This window comes from Myodes glareolus, chromosome 6 (genome assembly GCF_982192425.1).
Source record: "Myodes glareolus chromosome 6, mMyoGla1.1, whole genome shotgun sequence".
In the NCBI taxonomy this organism is placed as follows: domain Eukaryota; kingdom Metazoa; phylum Chordata; class Mammalia; order Rodentia; family Cricetidae; genus Myodes; species Myodes glareolus.
The window spans coordinates 117,119,275-117,132,630 of NC_142031.1; the positions used below are offsets into that span (position 1 = coordinate 117,119,275).

The following is a 13,356-nucleotide window of genomic DNA, read 5'->3' on the forward strand; positions in this document are numbered from 1 at the left end:
TTCTGGGCACGGGTCCACAGCTGGCAGCCAGCACTTACTCCAGGAATGCTGGGCTTTGAGTGAGGGCTCTGGGAAGACTCACACTGCCCTCCAGGGCTCTTTGTGTGCCCCTGACTGGGCTTTAAGTTGCAGGCTGGGACTGCGAGGGTCGGTATCACCAAGCCTCTGATTCAGCACAGCTCATTCTGACCTGGGCTAAGCATCCCCACAGCTGGGGCTGCAGGCTCCAGTGCTGGGCAAAGATAGTCCCAACATTAAAGGAATAATGGACTTTTTAACAATATTACGTGACAGATTGTGGGTCAAACATCCAGAAGCTGCTCAGTGTGTGCACCTGTGCATGTGTGTGTCCAGGTGCCTGTGTCTAAGGGAAATGGAAGGGGTAACAGCGAGGTGGAAGGAAGGTTGATTCACCTCCACCCAGGACCTCCTTTCTCCCCCCTGGGATTTCATTTTAAGAAAGTTGGTTTGGGTCTTGCAATTAAAGTGTTGTTCCAGATAAAGGTTATTCTGATGCTCCCTATTGAGTCTGAGGAAGCAGTAGTCATGAAATGCTTCACTTTCTATGTGATACTGAGAAAGAAGACACCCTGTCAAACTATTTGGTGTCTTTATCTGTGAGACGGTTTCTGATTTCAGAGATATCAAAATATGAAATAATGTATCCCAGCATGGTATTGCTGTCGGCAGTGGAAAGACTTGACTTACAGATTGACTAGATAGACGCCTAGACACACAGATTAGTACACGAACAGGTGACAGATGATTATCGGCATATGAGAAACACATAGCTGTGGGGACAGACAGTCATGTCCATGGGTAGGTTGTTATACAGAGTTCCCATGGAACTCAAGACAGTCCGTCTCCTCCTGCTTAGCAGGTGGCGCGCATGTGGACTCTAAGTTGGTACTTCCAAATAGCCATTCACAAATGGGAAGCTCCGACCTGGACTAGCTCTGTTCCTGTAACTTTGAGTCTTGGGTCTTCTCCTGCTACTTCAGTGGCATCAGAGCAAAGAGGACCTGTGTGGGGTTGATGAACCAGTTACCTGTGGCATTAAAACTCTGCTGAACAGCGACCCTCATGGCCAGGGCACTGTGCTGAGCCTGGGTCACATCAGGTCACAGAGGGCCTCAGATTTCTGTGGAAAGCATGTGTGCCCATCTTTAGGAGGTTAAAAATGTTAAGCTGTTGTGGAATATGAGTTGCGGTTGTTTAACTCTGTGAAGCTGTGTTACTTTACCTGTCTAAAACACCTGACTAATAGAGAACTGAACAGCCAATAAGCAGTCAGGAGAGAGAAATAGGCTGTTGGGCAGAGACAATAATTAGAGGGAGCAATCTAGACCAAGGAGGAGTGAGAAGAGAGGACAAGGACACCAGGGGCAGCTACACACCTGCCACCACCCAGGGGCAGTTACACACCTGCCACCACCCAGCCAGAGTATGGAAGAAAGATATATAGAATAAAGAAAGGCAAAACATAAAGAGAAACAGGATAGTTTAAGTTGAAAAGCTGCCTAGAAACAAGCCAAGGTAAGGTCAGACAGTCATAAATAAGAGTAAGTCTTTGTGTACTTATTTGGGAAATGGGTGGTGGGCCCCAAAGGCAAAGAGTGGAAAAAATAGCCAACTACATGAAGCTCCCAACTACATACACAGCACATCTGCCCTCCCCAAAGGACTCTCCATGAAGCTTTTCTGCTCTCCCTTTCCCTACCTGGTCTCTTTCTCTACTGCATTCTAACTTTCTATATGTCTTCCTTGTCTCCTTTTGAGACAGGGTCTCACACAACCCACACAGGCTTTGAAGTCCTGATCATCCTGTGTCTGCCTCCTGAGTGCTGGGATTACAGTCATGTGCAACCATGCCCAGTGTATTCCCAGCTTCCAAGTGTCTTTCAATACCAACTACAGCCATCCTGGTGACAGCAGAGGTGATATGGTTTCTCCACTCATTTTTTCCATTGCTGTTCTAGCTGGCATCATGGTCTAACTCTAACCAGAGTTTCCAGGGCTTAGACTCTGATGGTGTACTACAGTGTACTACTATAGCTGAAATTAAGATTCTCAGCGAGGCAGACAATAATACAGTAGCTTCTAGGAGTTTAAAATAATTCAAACTTTTTTTTCTGCAGGGCAAAGAAGCATAGGAAAGACTGATGTGCAGCTCAGTGGTAGAGCATCCTCCAGCACACAGGAAGCAGTGGGCTAGATCCCCAGCACCACAGACCCAACCAAAAGCAGCCATGTACACAATACCAAATACTAGGGATAGCTTTTAATCGGGAGATATTTGTTAGATGCTCTGTGTCAAGCAGCATTGACTCTGGGCTTCAGAATCAAGAGAACTAATTTTAGACGTGATCACACATGACCCACAGATGAGGTGTGTTTTGAACTTAGAGGCCACAAAAGCAGGCGAGAGGAGGTGGGCATCGGGCTGTTGGTACTGCCGAGTGTTATCCCTAATCAGAGATGAGAACCACTGGCTAGTTTTGCCTAGCTTGCTGGAAGTTGCCTTTGCCAGCTGGGTGGGATGCAGCTCTGTACCACAGTTGTAAGGCCGGGGGAAGAGTTGGAGAAGTAGGTCTTCCCTGTCCCCTCCTCCAGTCCACATTCCTGAGAGGCCCCAGTCAGCTTGTGCATTGCCCTTGGGATACCTGCCATTCACCAGCAGCAATCATTTGGCAGTGAACACTCTGAAGGAAGGGAGGGGCAGGGTCTTAGTTTCCCTGACTCCACCGTCATCTTTTTCTAAGCATCTGATGTGTGGTGAGCATCACCATTTGGACAGACCAGAGAGGTGAGAAGGGGCATGAAGCTCACTAATGTCCATGTGTTTCTGGTCACGAGACCAGGGCACTACCAGCTCGTGGAACAGCAGAAATGGGTGGGGGAGGATGTGTTCATTCCTTAACAGCTGGCCCTGCTCTCTCTCTCCCCTCCTCTTATGGTAGTTTTGGAGGTCGTTTGTCTCAGATGGGGCTGTACAAAGTGGCTAAGAGTGGACAGCAACCAATGGGTCAGAACCTCACTGGCCATCAGGGAGACATGAGAAGTAGCTCCTGGAATGAGCCTGAGGATTTGGGTTTTAGTCTCTGATTTGTTCCCCTAAGCTCCATGCCAGCGCTGTATATTCGAGGAATGTCCATAAACTTGTGGCTTCCTCGGGCATGTTCTGAATCTGTGATCCTATTTTGGATAGACGAAACTGTCAGCTGAAGTAAGGCAGCCAAGGACCAGGATGCCTTGCCTGACAGAAGTGGTGGGAAAGATCACAAGAAACAAGACTGTGGTGTTTAGCATCCCACCAGCTCCCCACAACCTCTGTGGGGGCCACATTTTTGCAGAACCGAGCAACTGTGGGTGTAACATTTGTGCTAACCCTCCACACCTTCTCTTTCAGGGAGAACAAGCTTGACAGCTCCAGGAAAGACCTTGTTTGAATTCTCTGCAGCAGGTAAAGAGCAGAACTGGGGATTTCTGACCCTTCTCTTATGATTTCAGGGCCAAGAAGCCCATACCCGAGAGGTAGGCAAGACTTTGACTCTTTCTCACTTATGACTCAGCTCTGGGGTCCTCAGGATGGCTGCCTGAAGACAGGGTACCGTCTACTTCCCAGGAGATCATGGGGGAAATGAAGACAGCCCCCAGTGAATTGTTACCTGTCAATAAATCACAGCTCCTTGATCGGGCAAAATACTCAAACCCAATGTGTGTTGCTTCTAAGCAAATAAAATGGAAGGTAGAAAAGAACTTGAAAACAGGATTCTGTATACGCATGCAGAAGAGACCGCAAAGTTCACGTCATACATAGTAGACATCAAAGCAGAACACTGATTGAACAAAGACAGTAATTTTATATTGTAAAAGGTTCCATTCATAACAAAGCTATATAAATGCTATCACCTTTTACACACAGAATTATACTGTCTTTAAATAGCTAAATTAATGTCAGCAATTTCAAAGGCATGGCCAGAAACAAAACAATGTGAAAGACTTGATGTTCACCTGCCTCTGACAGGTCATTCAAGCAGACTGTAAACAAAGCCAGAGAGGGAAAGAACAAAGGAATTAAGAATGGTTTCATACAGGACCAGGTATCCTGGAGAAAGTGCAACTTCCTCTTGATATCCAGGGAAAAAAATCTCAAGCTGAGAGAAAAGCAGGCTGAATTCTAAGAGGACAATGTGCAGCCACAGAAACAGAAAGGAAAGAATGAGAGAGGAGAGATGTGGGAGGCAGGAAGAGAAGCAAAGAAAATAAGGTGAGATGCTTAATGGGTAAAGGGCTTGCATACAAACACGAGTCCCAATCCCCAGAGTCCAGGTAAAGTTGGACGTGGCAGCTTGCATCACAACCCCACCATTCCTACTACAGGATGGGAGGTAGTGATGAGAGAATCCCTGGACACTTGTGGACCAGCTATCCTGGTGAACTCAGTGCCAAAAAACATTGTCCTACGATGTCCTCACAAGTGCTTTGACATACACACACACACACACACACACACACACACAGAGAGAGAGAGAGAGAGAGAGAGAGAGAGAGTTCCTTATTTAAACATCTAAAATGAATCAAGATTGAATTCAGACCCCTGTGCCGTGATACTATGAAATGCTGAGGGCACTGTGTACACCGTGGCTGCTCACCATGGCTGCTCACCTCCTACATCTTCTTGGTTCTCTGTGACACAATAGTGTCACTTGCCTTCTTGTGGAACCCTTTCCTCAGAATTGGAACATTTCCTCCCACAGGGAGGCTAGTTAAGATTCAGGCAGTTGGCCAAGTGGTGGTGGCACATGCCTTTAATCTCAGCACTTGGGAGGCAAAGGCAGGCAGATCTCTGTGAGTTCGAGGCCATCCTGGTCTACAAAGTGAGTTCCAGGACAGGCTCCAAAGCTGCAGAGAAACCCTGTCTCAAAAACAAACAAACAAAACAAAAACAAACAAACAAAAAAGAGATTCAGAAAGTAGGTATAACTCACAAGTCTCAGGAAATTCCTCAAACAAGATTCACAAAGCCCCTTGCCAAAGTTAATCAAGCAGCATCCATTTTGGGGGGAAGGGAGACTTTTGGAAACTGGCCCACCTGCCTGCAAACAATGCAGGGAGTCCTGGGGATGCAGGTTTTGTGAGGCATTAACTATGCTGGGGTGGGGTTTTGGATGATGTGGCTGCTTTAGAGCTGCCCATGTTCTCGCAGGTAAACTCTCAGCCTTACTACTCTAAGCACAACAACTTGTTGGTTCAGTAAGCCAGTTACATACAGTAATTCTTTGATCTGTTGTTGGTGCCCTATCTGGAGTGAACAGACATTTGTTCACACCTCGGCAGGAAGAATCATACAGCACCCTTGAACAGGCATACCATACTCCCCCTTCCCCTTGCATTCGGGTCAGCTCTGCAGTCTGATTTCACCAACAGAACGACCCTGGGTGACAATGCCGTGTAACTCCTGTGGTTGACCCTTCCAGATCTGCAACTTCCATCTTTGTTTCTGGAAAGCATGCTCTCTGGCCCATAGGTTGGGAGAAGATGCTTGAGCCACCCATGTGGAAAGTCAGACTCACAAAACACTGCCCACGGAGTAGGGTCACACGGGAGTTTCTAGCTATGGGCAACTTCAGCCCCGGCAGTGGCCCAAAGGCAACACCAGGATAAGTGAAAAATTTGTCTCTTCTTAGGGGGAGGAGGATTTGGCAGAATCTTTTGAAAAGATGTTTTGGTAAAATGTGTTAACTTAAAACTAACCTAGTACGTCGGTTCCTCAAAGTTGTCTCCAGGGGATTACAGGAAGGTATGCAAAAATTCATCTTAAATTGTGTTTTCATTATTTATAATATGGCCAAAATTGAAAGCAACCTGAAAACTCCATGATAGAGAATAAATTAATGATTTAGAACAAACAGCAAAAGTGGTAATATATGTTTATATCCACTGGTATTGTCCAAGAGACATCAATGAATACAGCAAAAACAAAAACAAAATCCACAATAGTGACTATGATACTAATTCTCAAAAACTTGAAAAATATTTATACTTGTACTAATAGGATTCTTTTTCCTATTATATCATGGCTAAAGGGTAATTTTTGACTTCAGTTTTGGTGTGTATTTGATTCCTTTCTTTGCAATGAATATGGACAATAGTCATGGTTCATAGATGATAAATCAAGATTAGTTACATGGTGGAACATACAAGAAACATTGAAAACTTCGAGGCAAGAGTACACTGGGCCATTAGAAAGAACCGAAAGATGCTCTTAAAAAGTAACTCATGATCATGCACATGTGCATGCATACACAGTCATCCACACATACACTCACATACATGCACACCATGAAATGCATGGTCAATGAAGGCCTGACAAAAAAAATTGAACTCCCATGAGCAGTAGATAACTAGAATATGTTTCTATTTCTTCCATTGCGCTGCTGAGGGAAAAATTCCTTCTCTAGGTTATATCCATTGTCTCTAAAAGTCACGTCTATTTTTCAGGGATGTATAAATGTCCACACAGCTGTCTTTCCATCTTGCACCCGTCCAGCTCCGAGAATGAATGCTGAAGCAGTTAGAATGCTGAAGACTGCTTTGCCGACCTAGGTCACAGCCACCATGATGGCGCTGCTGGGTGAGTCACCTGAGTGCCGCGGTGTTTGGCAGCTGTGGTGTCCAGCAAGGAGACGGCTTGGTTTCTGTGCCAAATGAAAGGCTAGCATCTTGTCTACCACTTGGATGGAATCCCACTGTGAACTTTAAGACTATTTTAACTTGATTAATTCCTCCAATTTATAAAGCTGGAAAGATTTTTTTAAAAGCACAATTGCATTATCTCATAGAGTTGTTATAGATTTGAACCACCGATCTGCATTAAAACAGCCATAATTAGACGAAACAGAGCATCGCTGTTGGTAGGGTCCCTGGTCTCTAGCCACTGAACTGCTATCTGGACACTTTATCTTCAGTGGGGGACATGGTGTTCTGTTCATTCAGTTATATCCATTCATCAAAGCAGAGATGGAACTCAACTTCAAAAAGCGACCTTGCAGTTAGGAGTTGGCGTCTTAACCACAGGAAGTAGAGAGTGTCGCCTGAGAGCTGGGGAGGCCTTGCAGGGAGTCCCTGAAACAATGCCAAGGTTTCAGAAAACAAAACCTGCGTGGTTTCAGGGACACCCATGTTTCTTCTGGCATTCTCAAAGGAATGGCTGTCCTTTCTGCATCTGATGTCTGAATTTCCCCAGCAGTGCCTTTCCCGCTGAAGATTAGTATACGCATGCTTCAAAGCAGGGGACACAAGGGGCTATGTTCAAAATGTCTGGACCTTTGCAGAACTGAAGGGTGTGGGTTGTCTGTAGGTCAGTACTTCATTAGTAGAAGAACTTGGCTAATCTCAGTTTGTTCTAGTCACGTGAGTGCCTGACTGATAAAAAAAGGACAGTACTGAGCAAAACTGGGTGGCTGACATTGTCCATTTATGCTCCAACTTCCAGATGATGCCATCAGTTTTAACACGAAGACTTGGGTGTTAAGAACAAGTTCCATTAATAAGAAACCAACAACTAAGCAACTGAAGACACAATCGTCTCCAATTTTTTTGGGCTCTACTTCATCTAAAAGGCAAATATCAGGACTGAGATGTAGCTCAAGTAACGGTTGTCTAGCATGTCTTCCGGGGTTCCCAGCACCACATGTAACTAGATATGACGTCACAGCTTGTAATCCCAGCTGCATACAGGCAGAGACAGGGGGGTCACAAGTTTAAAATCATCTTGGCTACATATCAAGACTCTATCTCAAAGACAAAAACAAAAACAGACAACCCCACCTAACGACTGGCCCTCCTTCTCTGATATCTAGTACTGGGGTCCTGATTTTCCTGGCCATAAGGCAAGTGTTGGGGCCCAGCACAGCTCTTTATGTGTCCAAGCTCCTTGCTCGCCTCTGTCGACCTATAAGGCTACCATGCAAACCCTCTTCCTCCACTCCCCCTTGGCCACAGCCATGCTCACTGGTCTCACAGGTTTTGAATCTCAAAGCAAATGAGTATATGGCTACTTTATGTGAGGCCCCACTGTGGTAACACTTGAAAAATGCGAAACAAGAAACCTTAAACCTCAGAGAACCACCAGACCTGGTGCTTATTTTGAGATTTTTCAAGGAGATTTGAATGTGACATTGAGAAACAGCAGGAAACCGGTGTTGCTATTTAAAAATTCCAGTAGGATAGTAATCCTGTAATGCGGAGCTTCTGGAAATTGCTCTGGAACAGAGGTATTATTTTTAAAGATCACAGTCATTTCCAAGCCCTGGAAGTGGAGTGAGCCACAGTGACAGGCTCCAAGGACATGTGTGTTGAGTTGGGCCACCAGCCTGGGTTCTCCCTGTAGTGGCAGGCAGTGTCCAGCTGTGTGGTGAGCAAGTTTGGGCTTCAGAGGCTGGAGGCCATTCCAGGCAGAGACATTGCTTGGTATCTGGAAGTTGAATTTCTGGGCAGCTCAGGGTTCTGGGAAACCCCTCTATTGAGCTGGGACCTATTTTCCCCTGGCTGCCCTTGTTGCTTCCAGATAGGTTCCCTCTTCTCTTCTCTCCTCTCCTCCCCTTCCCTCCTATTTGCTCCCCTCCCCTCTCCTCTCTTCCCCTATCATCTCCTCCCCTCTCCCCTCCCCTCTCCTTCCCTCTCCTCCCATCAGCTCCCCTTCCCTCCCATCTGCTCCCCTCCCCTCTCTTCCCTTCTCCTCTCCTCCCCTCTCCTTCCCTCCCCTCCCCTCTCCTGCTATTTGAGTAGGGCCTTCTCTATCTGTTTTTTTTAAAACCATAACTTCTCTCCAGTTAAACCATCCATTGTTTACTTACGTTTTAGCACTTGGCATAGTTGGCAGTGGTGTGGCTATGGTACCTATGGACCCTTGCTAAGTAGGGATATGCTGCCTAGGCCTAAAATTCAGTGCAACTGATATTTTTCCAACTCTGAGGAAAGGCTGTCAGTGCCCTTCCTGTGCCCCTACCTGTCAGCTCAGCTCACCTGGAACATCTCTGAGGAAAGGCTAGAAACTCACAGAGGGCTCTCACCCCTTGGGAGCGTCAGGCTCAGATCAGGAAGTGGAAGGCCTTGTTATGTATGGACCATGATACCATTAGGTGATGAAGCTGCTGTTTTCCAGAGGTCCTGCCCCACACCACCACCAAAGGTCCGTGTTCATGTGACCTGGGTTCAGAGAGACGGGTCCTGATGGCCTTGCACCCCCTGCTCCGGGGCTGTCCAGAGATGATGAGTATACATACCGCAATGGTGGGTGCTGCCTATACATGGAAGTGCTGTGTGGTTTGCAGAGCTGCCTTGATTACTTTCCTACTGCTGTGAGGAACATCATGACCAAGACACCTCAAGGAAGGAAGGGTTTATTGAGGTTTTACAGTGTCAGAGGGTGAGTCCATGACCATCACAGCAGGGCACATGGCAGCAGGCAGGCAGAAACGGTGCTAGAGCAGTAGCTGAGAACTTATATCCTCATCTAAAAGCAGGATGAGGGGGCAGGGCAGGGAAACCTGGATATGGCATTGGCTTCTGAGACATGAAAGCCCACCTGCAGTGGCACACCTCCTGCAACTACTCCCAATTCTTCCCAAATCATTCTACTGACTCTGCATGAAGCATTTAAACATGAGCCTCCACAGGTTGGTCCCATTCAAACCTCCACAGTAATGATCTCTTGGGAGATAAAACATTCATCTTAGAGGCAAGCTTGTTCTAAAGGGGGTGAAATATTCCATCCTTCGAAGAGGCTCCTTAAAACTCAAAAATTGAACATCTAAAAAGCTCCAGGAAGTTCATGAAACTGATCGAATTCACTATGGCCTGCCTTCCTCAAGCACGTCGAAGCAGGGAAAACTGTTGTAAGACACTCTGAGCTGCTGGAAGAGAGACCAGTCATGCCCCTTATAGGGCACTCCAGGTTTCCAGCTTTCGTGAGCCATCATCCAAGCTGGGATAGACCTTTGGTGACACCATTCTTAAGATATTACTGCTCCTGTAAGTAACCCTCACCCACACTCCTGTCAGTAACTCCAACAAACTCATTGGTTCATCAAGTTGGACTTCGGCAATGTTATTTTAGTTTGCCATTAGTTTCCTTACATAGGGTTGGAAGAGGTTTACTCAAATCTCCCCGAGAATAGCACCGCACAACAGGCAGCATTGACACACCATGGCTAACATATGGTACCCCAACCTAGTGTGTTATTACAGATGGCAGACAGCAAAACAGACAAGAAACTGGGTTTAGAGTAGTAACTCCACACAAGTGTCAATTCTATAGAGAAGTCAGCGGATCCAGAGACGTTGGCAAGCTTATGGCATTGCACAGAAGTCACATGGGCAATATGGGCAATATGGGGAATAGCCTCATACAGGATACTTGCTGTCTGGTTGGTAGACAGTGCCTACCTGTGGGCAAAGGGGTTCACCCACCAGCAGAAGGCAGCTTGGATTGTGTGCCCTGAGGAGCGTTTCTGTAGGAAGAGCTCAAGTGCAGACAGGTGGTGCAATGACCTAGAGAATGTGCGGGTAGACTGAGCATGGAGTGGGGGACAAAGGGTCAGTCCGATCCAAAGCCCCCAGAGAAGCATAGCAAAGTTAACCTACAGTGGGAAGCTTGGGGCATTTAGTTCACCCCTTGTTGTAGATTGGACTGGCACATGGGGTCCCCAGAATCTCCAGCTCCCTTTGCACATATTGAGCAAGTATCTGGGACTTTCTCACCTGCACTGAGACCAGAAAAGTCTAAGGTGATAGTTTTCCCAGCTCTGTCCCCAAGGAATGGCCCCAGGGGACCTGGAGGGACATCACCAACATCTGCTTGGGAAGAGAAGACAGAAAGCAGGGAGCTAAGCCATTCACTAGAGGTCATTCTCCTTGGCCAGAAGGATATCTGAGGACCTGCCAATGGGGACGTGGATAGGAACTTGGGGCCACAGCAGGAAGACAACACCTGTTTGCTTCTGGTTCCCATCAATATTGCCTGAGAAACTACCTACACCTGTCCCTTTATTCTGTTGTGGCTATGCTTCCTGAGTCCAGCTCTCCAGGGTCTCCTAAGGGTCAACTGTTTCCTGTGAAAACCCTCTGAGTTATTACCCCACTAGCTTGTCCACTCCTACAAGGGCTATGGTTTTTTGGAGCCTTTTCAGCCCACTAGTCCTATTTACTCATCTCCCAGTCAGTATACTGTATGTGTTCTATGAAAATCTGTGCTCCACAATGATAAAGATGGACCACAAGACCATAAGGAAGCCCGTATTTTGTATGCTGTTTAGTTACTTTTATTATTATGGTGTCAGAACACACCTGACAAATGAATCCAGAAAAGGGACCATTTTTTTCTGGGCTCCCAGTTCAAGGATGCAGTTGATGTTGGCAGGATGGTGAGGCAGATGGTCACACTGCATCTGCAATCAGGAAGCAGAGAGAGGTAAATGCGGATCCTCGGCTCAATTCCACATTTAAAATAATCAAATCCCTGCTTGTGGAGTGGCACCATCCACATTTAGGGAGGGGCTTCTCCATTTAGAAACTCTAGTAGTCATACCAGAGGCTTGACTCCTATATGATTCTAGGTCAATATAATCTAAAATCTATATCATATCAACATACTATACAGTATACTAATATGTGAGGACATGTGCTGAGGACAACAATACAAAATGTGGTATGGATTTCATTCCTCTAACTGTGCTATGAAGGCTGGACACTGATCCAGCTGGGGCTTAGGTTAGGAGTACATAGAGCCTGTGAAACAGGCAGCTTCCCACGCAAACCCAGAATGGCAGGACTCAGGCATGTTAAAGTGACCCAAAGCTGGTGAGGCTATGTGGTCCCTGTGTGTGAAAAAAAGGGCAGGACTTCCTACAAGAGAACTCCTCCCAGTCTCTGTCTTAGTCAGTATTTTATTGCTTTGAAGATATACCAAGACCATGGCAACTCTTAAAAAGGAAAGCATTGAATTAAGGTTGGCTTACAGTTTCAGAGGTTTAGTCCATTCGTCATGGTGGGAAGGAAGCTTGGCAGTGTGCAGGCAGACATGGTGCTGTAGATGCAGTTGAGAGTTCTATATCTGGATCCATAGTCACCAGGAAAGTGAGACACTGGGCCTGGCTTGAACATTTGAAACCCCAAAGCCCACCCTCGATGATACATTTCTTCCAACAAGATCACACCCACTCCAACAAGGCCATACCTCCTAATAGTACCACTCCCTGGTGAACAAGCACTCAAATTTATGAGCCTATGAAGGACCAATCTTATTCAACCCATCACAGCCTCCATGAGGCCATAACACTTCTAGAAAATTCTATCTCAATCCTGAGAACAAAAAGAGCATGTAGAATAGAACTCCAGACAAAGATATTCAGTCAACAGAGGACTAAAGAGGAGTCACAGGACCAGCAGGCGTGGGCTGCAGCAGAGAGGCCTTTGGGTTTGCAGTGCCAAAAGAGGTATCATTCTCCCTCAAATGCAAAAAAAGTGAGGTGGTGCTGAGTTCGGCATGGCTTGATTGTGACCCTTAAATTCATATTTGGAAATCCCCACATAGCAAGGTGTTTGGAGAAGAGAGTTTATCCTGGGGTCTCAGTTCTTGGGCATTGGGTTGATCAGTGTTTTTACCAGAGCTGGGCTAAAGGTGAGCTTTCAGACCCTACTGTCTTCCTTCACTGCCTTGTGTCAACATGGGTTGTCCTCCACCATGACATCTTCTAGCAAATCCATCACCCATCAGATGCAGGTGCCTGGATCCTAAACTTCCCAGTGCCCAGAAAGGAAAAATGATTCTTCATAAATGAGTCTTCAAAAATGACTCACTCACTCATGTGATGACATTCTTTGCTCAGTAGATGCCCAGCTGTCAAAACTAATGTAATGAAGAGAGGGGAGAACTTTGCTCTGATGGACAGATGTTGTAAGTCAGTGAGACTGGACATCTGATTATACAAGAGCTTAGGACAGCTCCTGACAGTAGCAATAACTGGGTCCCCAGACTCTGCAGGTACACATAGCTCTGGGACCTCCTTTAGATGAAATACCTCAGGCAAGACTTGGCATCAGCCCCCCTCACTCCAGCAGCACCTAACATCGACAGCTAGAGCGTCCAGCAGGAATCTGGGTTTGGTGGATGTGTGCAATGAGGCTGAGAATCTGGCAAGTTACCTCCAGGCTCCCTCTTCCTCCATGTTGAGGCTTCTCTTTCAAACTCCTGTTCACTCAGCCCCACACACTTCAGCAGCCTCACCTGTTGTCTCGGGAGGTGCGGACATCAGAGGGATGAGCTCCTGTGTTGGCATCTGTGTGTATGTG

The 13,356-nt window shown here is 46.5% G+C and overlaps 1 protein-coding gene across 2 annotated transcripts in view; it reads left to right on the plus strand.

The window, feature by feature from the left end:
• Positions 1-13,356, plus strand: part of LOC146894389 (uncharacterized) — a 156,560-nt gene that overhangs the window by 131,489 nt on the left and 11,715 nt on the right. The window contains exons 5-6 of one of the 2 annotated variants that reach the window (XR_015738202.1): positions 3,410-3,463; positions 6,505-6,637. The gene's annotated coding sequence lies outside the window, so the exon portion shown is untranslated. Of the gene's footprint in view, positions 1-3,409; positions 3,464-6,504; positions 6,671-13,356 lie in introns of those variants that run through there. The other variant, XR_015738201.1, reaches the window with a different exon arrangement.